At 37.8% G+C, this 13,389-nt stretch overlaps 1 long non-coding RNA gene across 1 annotated transcript; it reads right to left on the bottom strand.

Moving 5' to 3' along the window:
- Positions 1–4,333: 4,333 nt before the first annotated feature.
- Positions 4,334–4,747, bottom strand: LOC120113143. Its single transcript, XR_005514970.1, has 2 exons — positions 4,706–4,747; positions 4,334–4,599 (listed from the first exon to the last, which is right to left on the bottom strand). It is a non-coding gene; the product is annotated as an uncharacterized LOC120113143 (long non-coding RNA).
- Between the last annotated feature and the right edge of the window lie 8,642 nt (positions 4,748–13,389).

Genomic DNA, 13,389 nt, shown 5'->3' on the forward strand with positions numbered 1-13,389 from the left:
AAATAATAATGATAATTTCTTTGAAAATAATTATAAGCCACCCAAGAGTAATCTGTTCTGCCTGTATTTTTTTAGCTAAATTCCTTGGCAAGGATAAGAAAAGTTTTTTCTTTTCCTTCCTTTTGAGGGGAAGAACTTGGCAAGCTTAAACTCACTGCCTCCATGCGGCTTAGTTCAAGGGTAGGTTGGGAAGAGCACAGGCCAAGTTTTGGAGAGGTTTTGTCAAGAATGGTCAATGGCATCCCTGAAAAATATCCAAAGGCTGTGGGATTTGGTGATACAAGCAGGCCAACAGCAAGCTATTATTCTCCTCACATTCTGACAGAAGGAAAGTACAGCATGCGTTTCATTTGCTCTAATCTAGCCACACGTGTGAAAGTACAGCATGCGTTTTGGACCACCTTTTGCCTTGCATGGGAATGGTGGAAGTTGACGTACGTCGTAGTTCGTGCACGTACGCTGCTTACCGGCGCCATGCACAAGGAATTGCACCGGTAAAAATATTCCTCTTGGAGATCACCAAGGTCTTTTTTTTTTTTTTTTAAGATCTCCAAGGTCTTTGGATCTCCATATATCGATTACCTTGGTGCGTGCGAGAACCTAATCTAAAAAAATTAAGCTTTTTAAAATTTCTGTTGATACTTCTAAACCAAAATATCAAAATCAGTACAAATAACAGATTACATATTAAAATTATATTTAGTTATTAATTTCGAGATTTATTAATGAAAATTATTTTAAAAAATGAAAAAATATTTAAAAATATTGATTTATATGAATATATTACATCAGCTAATATTTTGGATTTTATTAATTTAAATTAAAAGAATTTTACATATTTCATGTTGGGAGGTGCTCGATATTAATATAAGCCAGAAAAATAATAAAAATTGCAGCCAACTTGGACATCAGCTGCAGGACATCATACATGTCGGGCAAAATTTGAGAGAATTTTGTTGTAAAATATACTTCAAGTAAAATCACATTTCGATTAAATTTTGAGGCAAAAATTTGAATTCTAAAAATATTATTTTATGTAAAGGAGGTACAAGTGAAAGTAGTGACCATTATCTATGTTAAAATAATAAGTTACAAAAGGAAATAATAGAAAATAAAAGCCATCGTATTTTTCCATGTTATTTAACTCAATAATACTAATGGGGTGGACAAAACGATTATAATGGCCTTTACAAACATTATAATACTGTTATTTAAAACCCACGCTCAAATCTTTCATTTACATTGAAGTTCAGGTCTGACAAGTTATATTAAACTATAACAATAGATATCAAGCTTTGTCCCATTTACATGGTCAGTTTTATAAATTCTCATTTGCTTACCATCCAATTGAGGGCTCTCAGGTGGATTTGCAAGTTTAAAGACTCAAAAGCAACTCAAAAGCAACGTATGGTTCATGTTCAATTCAAACTGAAAATTTGCAAGTTATTCCTAACTTAAGGCTCCTAAACTAAATATCCTTATGAGGTCCTATGCGGGCGTGTATTTAATCCCACATCGGTTATTCATTGGATAAATATTGGGTACTCATACAGGATCAAGAAATCCAAATAACATTTTCTGACTAGCTATTTTGGGTGAAATCCTGAGTTGTGACTAATAGTATCAGAGCAGACTCGGCCCATAGCCTATATGGACTAGAGAATACTGCAGCACGGATCCATTAAAGCTGATCATGGGCCGATCGTATTGTATGTGATTAGATTTGAATGGATTTGAATCCTTAGCCTGACGAGAATATTAAGGCTTAAACGAGAGGAGTATGTGATGAGGACCCCAAATAATATCTTCCGACTAGCCATTTTGAGTAAGATCTTGGGATGTGACAACTCCACTTCTCTATATGATAAAAAAACAAAAAAAAAGACGGCAAACATGGACGAGTTGACAACGATCCTGTCAATCATTTATTTTCAAAAGGAAAAAAAAAACCTTTGGACGGTTGATTTCAGTGCCATACCAGTTATAGCTAGAGAAATGGATACCGGCCACTGTTAAGATCACCTTATAAATCATCATGATAATATCACAGACCTAGAAATTAAATGCATTCATCGTGAGCAAACATGGTAATTTTGCTTTTATTCTGATTGATAGATAAGATGGTTTTACAGTAGTATAACGGAAGATAGGTACCACTACAAAAGAAAGGATATCTCCCGGCGCTTTTTTTGGTCTCTCCCGAATTTCCAGCCCACGCATCGCAAAGCGTGGGTCAGACGTCGGGCAGGTGGGCGTGGGTCGGGTTTAACCCGACGCGTCAAAAAAGCGTCGTCGCTCTATGCCGACGCTTTTAAGCGTCGTTCATTTTATACAAACCCGACGCTTAAAAGCGTCGGCGTACTTGAACCGACGCTTCCCACCGTATTTGTGTTGGACTATGCCGACGCTTTTAAGCGTCGTTCATTTTATACAAACCCGACGCTTAAAAGCGTCGGCGTACTTCCCACCGTATTTTGTGTTGGACTATGCCGACGCTTAAAAGCGTCGGTTTATGCTACTTGAGTGACGCAATAAAGCGTCGTTAAACATCAAACCTATGGGTTGCGAACTTCTGGTAGTTGTGAGCTTGAGGTTTGCTTTCTCTGTCTCTATATTGAAGACCACCAGCATCTTCACCATCCAAGGCTGATGGGTTAGAACGAGGAACTCGTTGCATGGCAGTTCTTCTTGCAGTCCTCCAGACAGGTGGGCATGCTGTATTTTCATCCAGACCAAAAAGATTTCTAGAAACAAGTGGATCAGTGGAACCATCTTTGAGTATTTCAATTTGAACAGGGTGTCCTATAATTGCTTTGCCATTCAATCTGCTCATCAGAGAAACCAGAGGAACATGCTCACCTTGATAACTTGCTTGAACCTTCAAATCCACATCAAACAGCATAGGCCTCGTCCTGTCACTGAGACGAGCAGCATAAACTGTCTCATAACACTCGTCAGAATCTTCCTGGTATGCCCTACGAGCCACATGATATGGGCCTCCAGATTTCCAGACTGATGGGGAAATCATATGAGAATCATTGTCAGAATCTTTGAAGCTAATGTGACTTCTCCCACGATCTCTAGCTGCTTTCAGAACAGAGGAATATCTTCGATTACCATACCCATTCAATTCTGCACCACCCACATCCTTACCAATCAAATCAACTTCATCACGAGCATAGTTAAACCTCATACATGAATCAACATAAATTACATAAATTACACTAGTCATCAGATCGCACTATTTCTCCAAATCAACATAAATTACATGGTTCATAGATATATTATATAAAGTATCATTTGGTTGAAGAGACATAGTTTGCCAAGAAGCACATCCATCATGGAGGCTAGACATGGAAAAGCAAGCACGTGTTACCTTAAAAACTAAGATTTACCAACAATCAGTGCAGCAGTAGCTCTGTTCCACTGCTTCCAACACTAATTATAACAAGGTATGCATTTCTACACCACTGGGATTAGTAAGATAGAACAAGAAGTTCAGTATAGATGACACAAAACATCTAGTCTACGAATACATAAACCATCAAAGTAGCTTCCAAAAATTCCTGTGGCTTACTTCCACAGCTTACTTCCACTGCAACACCCCCCATGTTTACTTCCACAGCTTAACAGACTTGTCATGGCTAGCAGAGGCCACCATTCCTGTGGCTTGTGACTGTGCCAATGCTGCAATAAGACCTTCGTGTGCCTGGACCGTCATGGTTTGGTTCTCTATCACATTCCACAGCTCCAAAGATTGCAAAAATTGAAAGAATACAGAACAAAAATTAGCAAAAGCACACAATCAAGTAAAATGCAAACGATCAAGATTGCTGGCCAGCAAAATAGAACCACAAGAATGATCTATCAGGTTTCTCATGTATGACAAGTAGCCCTGCTAACCATCGAAGAAGAACAAGAGGAAGAAAAGCAAAATCTACAGTTTACTTTCATGAAGAAGATGTATTCCAGTTACCTCATCTAGATCGTGGGAGTCAAGTCGTCCAGATGCAGAGGATGTATTGCATCCTTTTACATACTTGGGAGTCAGAACTCCCTATCTGGGAAGAGAATGGGAGCAATTAGAGACCAGATGTAGAGAGCTGCTGTGGCCCACCCAGTCACAATCCTGACCCACACAGAGGGCCACCCAACATCAACAAGCTTACCACTTTCACCAACGGACGTGGACCAGCCAGTAAGAAGCATAGCCGAGTACATGCTGGCAAGGGAGAAAATGAGGTGGAAGAAGGAATATGAATAGGAGACAGGCTTAGCCTCATCCTTCTTCCTGTCTTCCTGCTCCTCTACCTTGTCTATCTTAAACCGATCAAACTCTACAAACTAATTGTTATACATAAGATTTTGGAAACCATGTTCCTGTCAAGTCAACATAGAACATACTAATTAAAGTCCTTTCCAAGATCTATACTTATCAAAGTTCTGGCATAATCGTATTTTGGAAATTGAGGTAAGTATCAAAAAAAAAAATTTAAAACAATCTAAAAACATTCATCTCAAAATCGTAAGTACACAATCTACGATGTATCAAGAGTCGACGGCATCATCATCTCTACGAGTAGATGAAGTATCAGCAACCTACAAGAAAAAAAATACTTTAGAAACTAAAAATACGAAGGTCATCACGCTCATACAAGAATACATTATAATTATATAAAATATTCAAATATATTTAGTTATGTACCGGAGGAGCAAATCTCTGCAAAAAAGATGAAATATGGTCAAGCTGATCCTGCAAAGATTGTATCTTCAACTCTTGGCTCTGCTTCAACTCCGCCATATCAGTCATATGACTCTGCCTCATCTCCTCTATCCTTGTCTCATATGACTGCTTTATCTGTGCCATCTCTGTCTTCAAACTACAAACCTCTGCAGTGCTAGTACCTTGTCTGGCATCTTGGGTATATCGGCTCACTGCAGACAGCTGAGTGGGGGTAACTCCGATACCGTAACCCCTCATCCGACCATAACGTTCTGGGCCCATCAATTCTGCATAGACCTGAGCCTCGACGCGACTGGCCGCGTCGGATGATGATGACTCCCCGACGCACTCTGAAATGAGATTTGTAGCTCTTTCCTATATCTCTCTCAAAAAAATAAACAGTCACATTAATAATTTAAAGGAAGTAAAATTAATAATTATGATCAAATAAAAAATGAATACATACAACTATATCTCTCGACTCGTCCCGGACAAAGCTGCCATCTCGGTGAGTGTGGGTCATCTTATAAAACTCTACCTTACCAGGCTCCCTTCCATGCTCTACTATCTACACATACGGAAAGTATATAGGCAAACTATATATCATGATACGTGCTATATGTTAGTAGAGTTTCAAATAGTTTTAAAAGAACTTACGAATTCATTTCTACGTCTCGCATAACTCTTCGAGCCTGAAGTATGAGAAACTGCTTGAGATGCTCGTGCAGCTCTACCAATATTAGAATATGTCTGCCAAAATAAAAGCACACAGTATAATATGATTCAATGTATATATTTGCAATCTATATTAATAATAAAGATAATAGAAGATATTGAAACAATATACGTGACCTGTTCTCTTTCAGAAAACCAGTAATGAACAAGCTCCCTCCACTGCTGAGGGTATACATCAGGAGGAGTCACACGAGCAACCTCCTCCTCTGTCATACCTTCGCGCTTGAAGTCCGTCTTCAATTTTGCTTTATATTCTTTCCATTTGCGATTGAGGGACTTTAGCACCCAATCATGGCTCTCTGGAGGGAGTACAAACTTACCCTACAACAAGATTCAGAATGTTATAATAATATTAAACATCTAAAATAAAATTATGATACTAAGCAAATTAATATACAGGAGGTGTCGAATTAAAAAGAATAAATTCAATTCATTACCTGTATAAGTCTAAGAAGCTCAACCTTATACGAAGGAAGCATGTCATTCCACTTCGTATAGTTGAGTGGACACAGCTGACCCTTGCGTGCAACCGATCCTAAAAAGCTTGATAGTAGACTTCCAGCTCTATTGAAGGGCTGCCCCAATTCGTTGCATCGGATGATGATCTTCTCACCCGAAGGAAGCTTCCACACATCCTTTGCTTGAGTGGGTCCCCGTCTCGTCCTCACCGTCCCTTGTGCATCTATTAAAATTAAATAAAATATGTCTTAAAAAGTTGAAGACAAATATGAACATAAAATATGAACTTTAAATCGAATTACCCTGGATCCGGAGCTCATCCTCCGGGCAATCAGCAGGAGGCTCGCGCTGAGATCCTGACTCGTGCTGCTGATGCTCACATGGCTGCTGGGACTGTAGGGACTGATCAGAAGTAGATCCCACCTGAGAATGCTGGAACTCCACATCTCTAAATCGTCTCCCTCGGGGCATATTGTTACCTGGTATGCACAAAAAAGAATCAATATTTGGTTAAATGATAAATTTATACTAAATAAAGTTCCATTGCCATGGAGGCATCATCATCTTGCTAGAAATTTTAATGCTTTCATGGTTGTAAACATATTACTGCATGGTTGTAAGACTTGAAAAGAATGACATCAACTTTTGGTTGTTAGACTTGAAAAGAATGACTCAAATTGGATACGACATGGGAGAAGAACCTTTTTTTCCCAAGAAAAAAATTGAAAAGGTTTCAGTCAGCAGAAGAAGGGCATGGGAGAAGGAAGACCTTGTGCATACTTCCTGTGTCTGTCAGATAACTCAGATCTTTAGCCCTTAACCATGTTTCTTTCCCCATGTCTGATGCATAATATGATATAATTTACATGCTGCTACTCTCCCAACCCAACAACAAAAGAATATCTCAAGGACGGTAGACAGATTATAAGATGCTTTACAAGGGAAGATATGCCAGCCCTCGGGCGGTATGGCATCGGGCTGAGATTCAAAAAGAGATCACCTCTGAAGCTGGAGAGCTACTGGTTTTCAGGCAAGTCTGCTCGATTCCCTAGCCTTCTTGCTGTTCTACTCCCAAGTCACCTAGGAGGAGCTTCAGATGCCTGATTAGTAGTCAATGCGGAATTGGAAAAGGTAGCAACAAAGACATACCTGATTAAACTAGCAAAGACAACAAAGGTAGCAACACACCAAATATAAATACAGACCAACCCCTTATACCATGCCCGCATCCCACTGAAACAAGAAGTTTGTATATACCATAGAACATATGTCCATAGCATTAGAATCCTTTCTTACAAAATGTGTCATGATACTTACTAAAAAAATATCCAACGGATAAAAGAATTTGAGGTTAAACCTAAAATCCCTGCATGGAGGTAGTTCAAGCCTCATAAAAAAAGTTAGGAGCCTGCAAGTAATTTAAAGGAGGATCCTCAAGCAATTAAAATGGGGTATCAAATAACAAAAAAAAACTACCTATATTTAGGTTCTTTTTCAACAAAAAACATTTCTCCAGGATAACAGATAACAAAATTTCAGGTCCTTTCGATTAACATAAACTTGATGATGGAACCAAACCAGAAATACAAGCATTGCAAATTAAACAAAGAAATTACGGGAAAAAAACTCAGGAAAATCAATAATATTCACCGGAACCCTATCTGAATACTTCTGCCTGATCCTCGCTGCCTCAGCCTTTCTCTTAGCTGCAAACAGAAACCAGAGAATCCAGAGAAAAAACACATGCAATTATGCGTCATATAAAGCAAACTTGTAAAGCATTTTTTTATAAGTTTTTTCTTTATAACACAAATAGTAAGCTGAGCAATATAAAGGAAAAAACAAAAACTTCTAACAATCAAACACATACTGAGATCAGAAGATCTTGTACACGGGATTCCTTCATTGCATCAAACTCGTTGGCGCATTTACTTCATCAGTTGGCACAACATTATTTGCACAACATTATTGCAAATTCGGGATGCCTATCATCAAATGCTTTCCATGCGGGACTATCCGCTGGGTGTCGTAACATTCCATCCTTTGTACGGCCTTCGTCATGCCATCTCATCGAGGAAGCCGTCTTCGGTGATGCAAACATCCTTTTCAATCTTGGTATAAGAGAAAAATACCTCAAAATTTTAGCCGATTTTTTCTTAGTCGGTGCAGCATCCACTTCAGTCAACGAATCATTCTCGTCATCTTTATGTTTTTCCCATCGTGAAGTTCCACAAGCATGAACACATGAAATTTATTTAAGAATGTCAACAACAACCAGTTCGAGAAACATCAACTCACCTACTATTTGATTTCTTATCCTTGCAAGTTGTTAAAAAAAACTCATAGCTGGTATCCTAAACTACTGGGATACCAGCTATGATAGTTAAAGCAGAGATAGTAGCTAGACATGCAGGAAAAGTTCTGCCAGAATATTTAATTCAAAATCATGTTCTCAAGAAGAAAGCTACATTAAATATCATATAAAGTATATTCGATGATATTGATACAACAAGAATGTCTCCCTGCATCTACTGAACAACTAGAATATAAGATTCCTTTTTTGGTCTAAACTTTGCACTTATCCTACTCTAATTAGGACTCCTCAAATTGCAATTAGAACAGAGAAATGATAGAAACTAAAGCCCTGCAATATATAGCTTGCTTGAACTATCAGTTGTTTAACATGTATAAGCTTCTATTGTGTCAATCTTTTTGATCATCAGTTGTTTAACATGTGCTCCAATTGAATGACATGGATACTCTAATACCAAACCAATTTGATCTCTATACTCTAGAGCTCTTGGGCACAGTTCAGCTAATGAGGACAATTCACGTTTGGAAAGATTTCTGGTGATCAAAGATTAGAAAAACAACAAAAATAAAGAAACTTTGATTATTGAACTATCTATTATATTTCTTCACAAGAAAAATAGAATTGGTGAGAACTAACCATAAATAGTAGCAAAAACAAGACCACCAGTAACAACATAGAGCATCATTAATTTGTAAGGCATTAAAGTTTTTGAATCAGTCATGGGCAATTCATGAGTAAATCATAAAATCTATGATAATGGCAAATAATTAAATATTCTTGTTACTTTATTACCAAGGATAATCTGGAGGATCAAATTCCACTAACCAAATAATAATGAACAGCTACACTAACGCACTGCACCATAGTTTGAAATTTGAGTATGCAAAAATTTTAAAAAAAACACCGTGTTTTTCATTATATTTGGTTGTGAAAATAATAAAGGTCTAACTGCTAAAACTCTCAAATAAGGCATAACATAGAAGTACAGGGTTTGCATGTTACACACCTTTTAACCTGATATGATATCCTTCACACCTAGAGAGCCTTGAAGAGGCTTACCTCTAGATGCAAAGCGAAGTATGGCCTTATATGGCTTCTTAAACAATGAAATCTATGACACTTACAATTCAAAGTCATAGGAAAACTTAAAACATTAGCACAGTACATCAAACTCTTTTAAGACCTCTATATATCATAGAAGCTGTCTTCTGCAGATTCCAAAAAGAACTAAGAACATAAGAAAAAATAGCCTTCTGTGAGGGAGAACAACCATAACTGAAACGCAAAACACTACTGAAACTAACATTTTAAAAAACTGAGTGCACACTGTATCTAGACGGGCATCTAGACCTAGAATTTGATGCTTAGTTGGCTTTTTTTTTGTCGTGTGATGATCCTTGGTTTTAGAAGCCTAAGCAGAAAGTTTAATATAGCACACTGTATGAGAAAGACCTTTAGATGGAGGATGAACGTACTTTAATTCAAAATTTAATCAAATTCTAATTTCCAAGTGCTCGTTCCACCCATGTTTGTCTGCTTGCCTGCAGCGCAACTGTGAGTTTAATCAAGAGACGGAGAGATAAGATGGCAATGGATGAGGGGAAGGAGGAAGGCATGATTTGTGTCGGAGCAAAAGGACTGCAGTCTAAACTCAAAATCTTATGGGAGCCCTTATCTACCTTAAGTGACACAGAATTTTTGAACTCCCCTAAAGAGCGCGAGAAGGAGAGAGAGGAAAAGAAAAAGAAAGCTTCCTAGTCTTCCAAAATTCTTAGGACCCACAGGCGGTTCCCTTTATTCAGTAGGCCCTTTCACAGATGCTGGTTTGTGGAGGGGGGCAAAAGGGAAAAAGAAAAAAGATACCCGTTTCACTGTTCTTTGATTCCTAGTTTCTTTTCGCAAAGGAATGCAAGGGGATGTGGAATGATAGAAACTACAGAAGACAGAGGGAGAGAATGGAGTAGGAGAAACTACCTTGGGCGGAGCGCGTTGGGGTCGGTCGGTCGACGCCGGAGAGGAGGTAGGCCTTCTGGAACGTGGCCGTTGGCGTCAAGGAAGTCCCATTCATGGCTTTCAGCCGCCGGAGAGGAGGGAGATGGGGGCAGCGCCGGAGAGAAAAATAAGGGGTATCGGGAGTAGCTAGGGCAAGAATGCGGGCTTGGGGTCGGGCGCTGGGTTTTAAGGGGGCCTTGGCGATGCTTATAAGCGTCGTTTTAGCATCAAGTCTACGACGACGCGTTTAAGCGTCGTCCACTGCTTCAAATTTCCCACGCTCACCAAGAGCGTCGGGAAAGCTTGGCGCGGGAGCAGGAAATGCCGATGCTTTCCTTTAGCGTCGGCATTTAAGCGTCGGCTTTTCACACTTTTACTGTAGTGTACTACACTACTTTAGCTATTGTCTGCACAAATCATTTTCATTTTTTTTTTAATTTTCTTCTTTCTCCTCTTCTCTTATCGTCGAATTCTTTTCTTTTTTTTATTTTCATAAAAAAAAAGAGATTTTTTTTCTTCATGTACAGCAATTCCATCGGAGAGAATTCAACCAAAAATAAGGAAAAAAGCAATTCATAGAAGAAAAGACTTACTAATTAAAATTGTTTGCACTGCAATGGATGTCATTAAAAATTTATGATCTATTTGTTAACAAAAATAGAAGAAATCCCCAAATAATTCCTATAGAAGTAATGCTAGTCCAAAGCGCTTGCTAAAATTTCTATGAAAGAAATACATCTTGTTTGGTGAATGGAATTGACCCAGGCGCCGTAGTGTTGCCTAACGGTTCAGCCGGAGATGTCTAATGTAAGTTCTTTAGCTATTTGTATCGATGTGCCATAGTACGGTTAGATACAATGCGGTGGTAGGATGGGAGTTAATTAAGGTCGAGGGAGCAGAGGAGTTTGTTATTATTGCTATTGGCTTGGATATACGGCCTATACAACATTGGGCCATGAATGGAAATATGAGCTAGCAATCCGATAAGAATCTTCCACACACGCACACAGCAAAATAACAAGTTTTAACAAATATATAATTGTTAAAAAAATAAACATAAGATAAAGTTATATGCCATCAAACCGGTAGCTGAATATTTATCAAACAAATTCAACACACAATAATTCCAACATGTCTTTGTAGCTCCAGTGCAAATATCATATGATCAGGATAATGGCTCCAATATGCATATCATATATCATCGAATCAGCAATTCAATTTAACAATAATTTTGTAAAAAATATTTATCTTTACTCAATTACTATAGATCGAATCCAAAGATGTGACATCCCAGCTTGGACTAACCACAGTCACAACCTTGCTTGTGATCGGGCCAACACACATCATGTTTCCTTCTCTCAGTAGCAACATCATCGTATTGTACCTCAGTCCAAACCTGAAAAATCAAATATTTCACATTTCTATCACTGATCACCAGCTAGCTCTAATGCTAGGTTTCCTCTACATCAAGCTAGCTATAGCCATGATTGGCTTCTGACTAGCCACCACACACTATATTTTCACCTCTAGTCCATGCATCTTAGCCCAACCAATCATACGTGCTATGTTTCTATCGTGACACTAGATTAAATGCCCCTTTCTCCAATTATACAATTCTAGAATATTCTAGATTGTCACAAGTTAATTATACATAATATGCTTACCATGTTTAAACATAATTCAATGTCATGTTTGGTGTGGAAACAACTAACATAATAATACATGCAACATCGAAAGCCTTCATATATGTACATACATAAAAATATTCACATCTATACAGGCGATCGTGCATAGGAATCCTTACCTTAATCGGTAGCGAAAGACTAACTCGATGAGCCAACACAATATGTAGGCACACTATGATGAAGGAGAATAAGGATTAGAGGAAGGTAAAGAAGACATAAAACAGAAGAAGAAATGGATACCAAGACAAAAGAGATTAGTAATAAGCTTGATAACATGTTGCTGATTGGCTCAAAGCCAGATGACGCAGATTTATTGATCTAGTTTCTTTTTATTATTTCATAAAAAATCTAGGCCTTTTTTTTGTTTTAGGCCAAGGAAGTGTTCCCTTTGTTTTTGCATTCTAGGTTTCCAAGTTTCTTGCTTGTTTAGGAGACTCTTCCACTGGAATGGAAGAAGACAATGTGTGTTTTTATAATTTTTCTGTTGTTCCTGAACTTCCATGCTTACAAATATAAGTTTTTTTTTGATAAATTGAGATAAGTCTAGTGCTTGAATTTGGTGACATGGCTTTATTATTATTACCTATATTATTGTATTATTTTTTTTATTTACGGAGAGAGGAGAGATAGAGAGACATTAAAGTCCAATTTTGTTTAGGATTTTAGTTATTTTATTGATTTTCTATTATTTTGGATAGGAAAAATCTAATTAATTTAGAACTTTCAATTTGTCTTCTAAACGGATCCAATTCGGTTGGAAATGGAAACAGAGAATGCACATATATAGAAGTATGAAAATAAATAGAGATGTATTAGAAACATATTAAACTCGTAATAATATTATTTTTGTATATATTCTTGAGGAGAGGACCTTAAGAATAATTTGGTAATATAGATTGATGGATAGAATCTAAAAAAGAATATACTTCTCTCTTTTAATAAAATAATATAAAAAAGTGATAATATATTTGGTTAAGCAATTTTTTTAACAACACGTTGATTCTTTGGAACTCTATAGTTGAAGTTATACTGCAACTCAAGTTGTAGTAGTTGATTTAACAAAAAAGCTTACTTTTTGTATTTGAAATAGAGTTTAGAGAATAGAGGGGCATCTCTAACTAGTATCTTGTTGAATATATTGCAAATTAATGCCAGGTCAAAACATTCAATATGTATGGGAATAAAGGTGTTCTAAATGAAGGGATCAACATCATAAGCTATCGGTGCCAAGGCTTGGGCATGGATCTAAGTGCCCATGGGGAGGGAGTGGGTGGCGGTGCAGGTTTTATGGAGGACAGAGAAGATAAAAGAGAGGGGCAGGATCATGGGCAAAGGTGGTGCATGGTAGTGTAGAGGCAGAACGAGGGTTAAGGAGCAATGTTAAAGAAGAGGAGGAAGAGTTGAGGAGAAAGGCAGTATTGCAGATAAGGATAGTCAAGAAGAAGTTAAGGTAGGGGACCAGAGCGAAGATAAGAAGTGAG

The sequence above is a fragment of the Phoenix dactylifera genome, chromosome 14, assembly GCF_009389715.1.
Source record: "Phoenix dactylifera cultivar Barhee BC4 chromosome 14, palm_55x_up_171113_PBpolish2nd_filt_p, whole genome shotgun sequence".
Classification (NCBI taxonomy): Eukaryota; Viridiplantae; Streptophyta; class Magnoliopsida; order Arecales; family Arecaceae; genus Phoenix; species Phoenix dactylifera.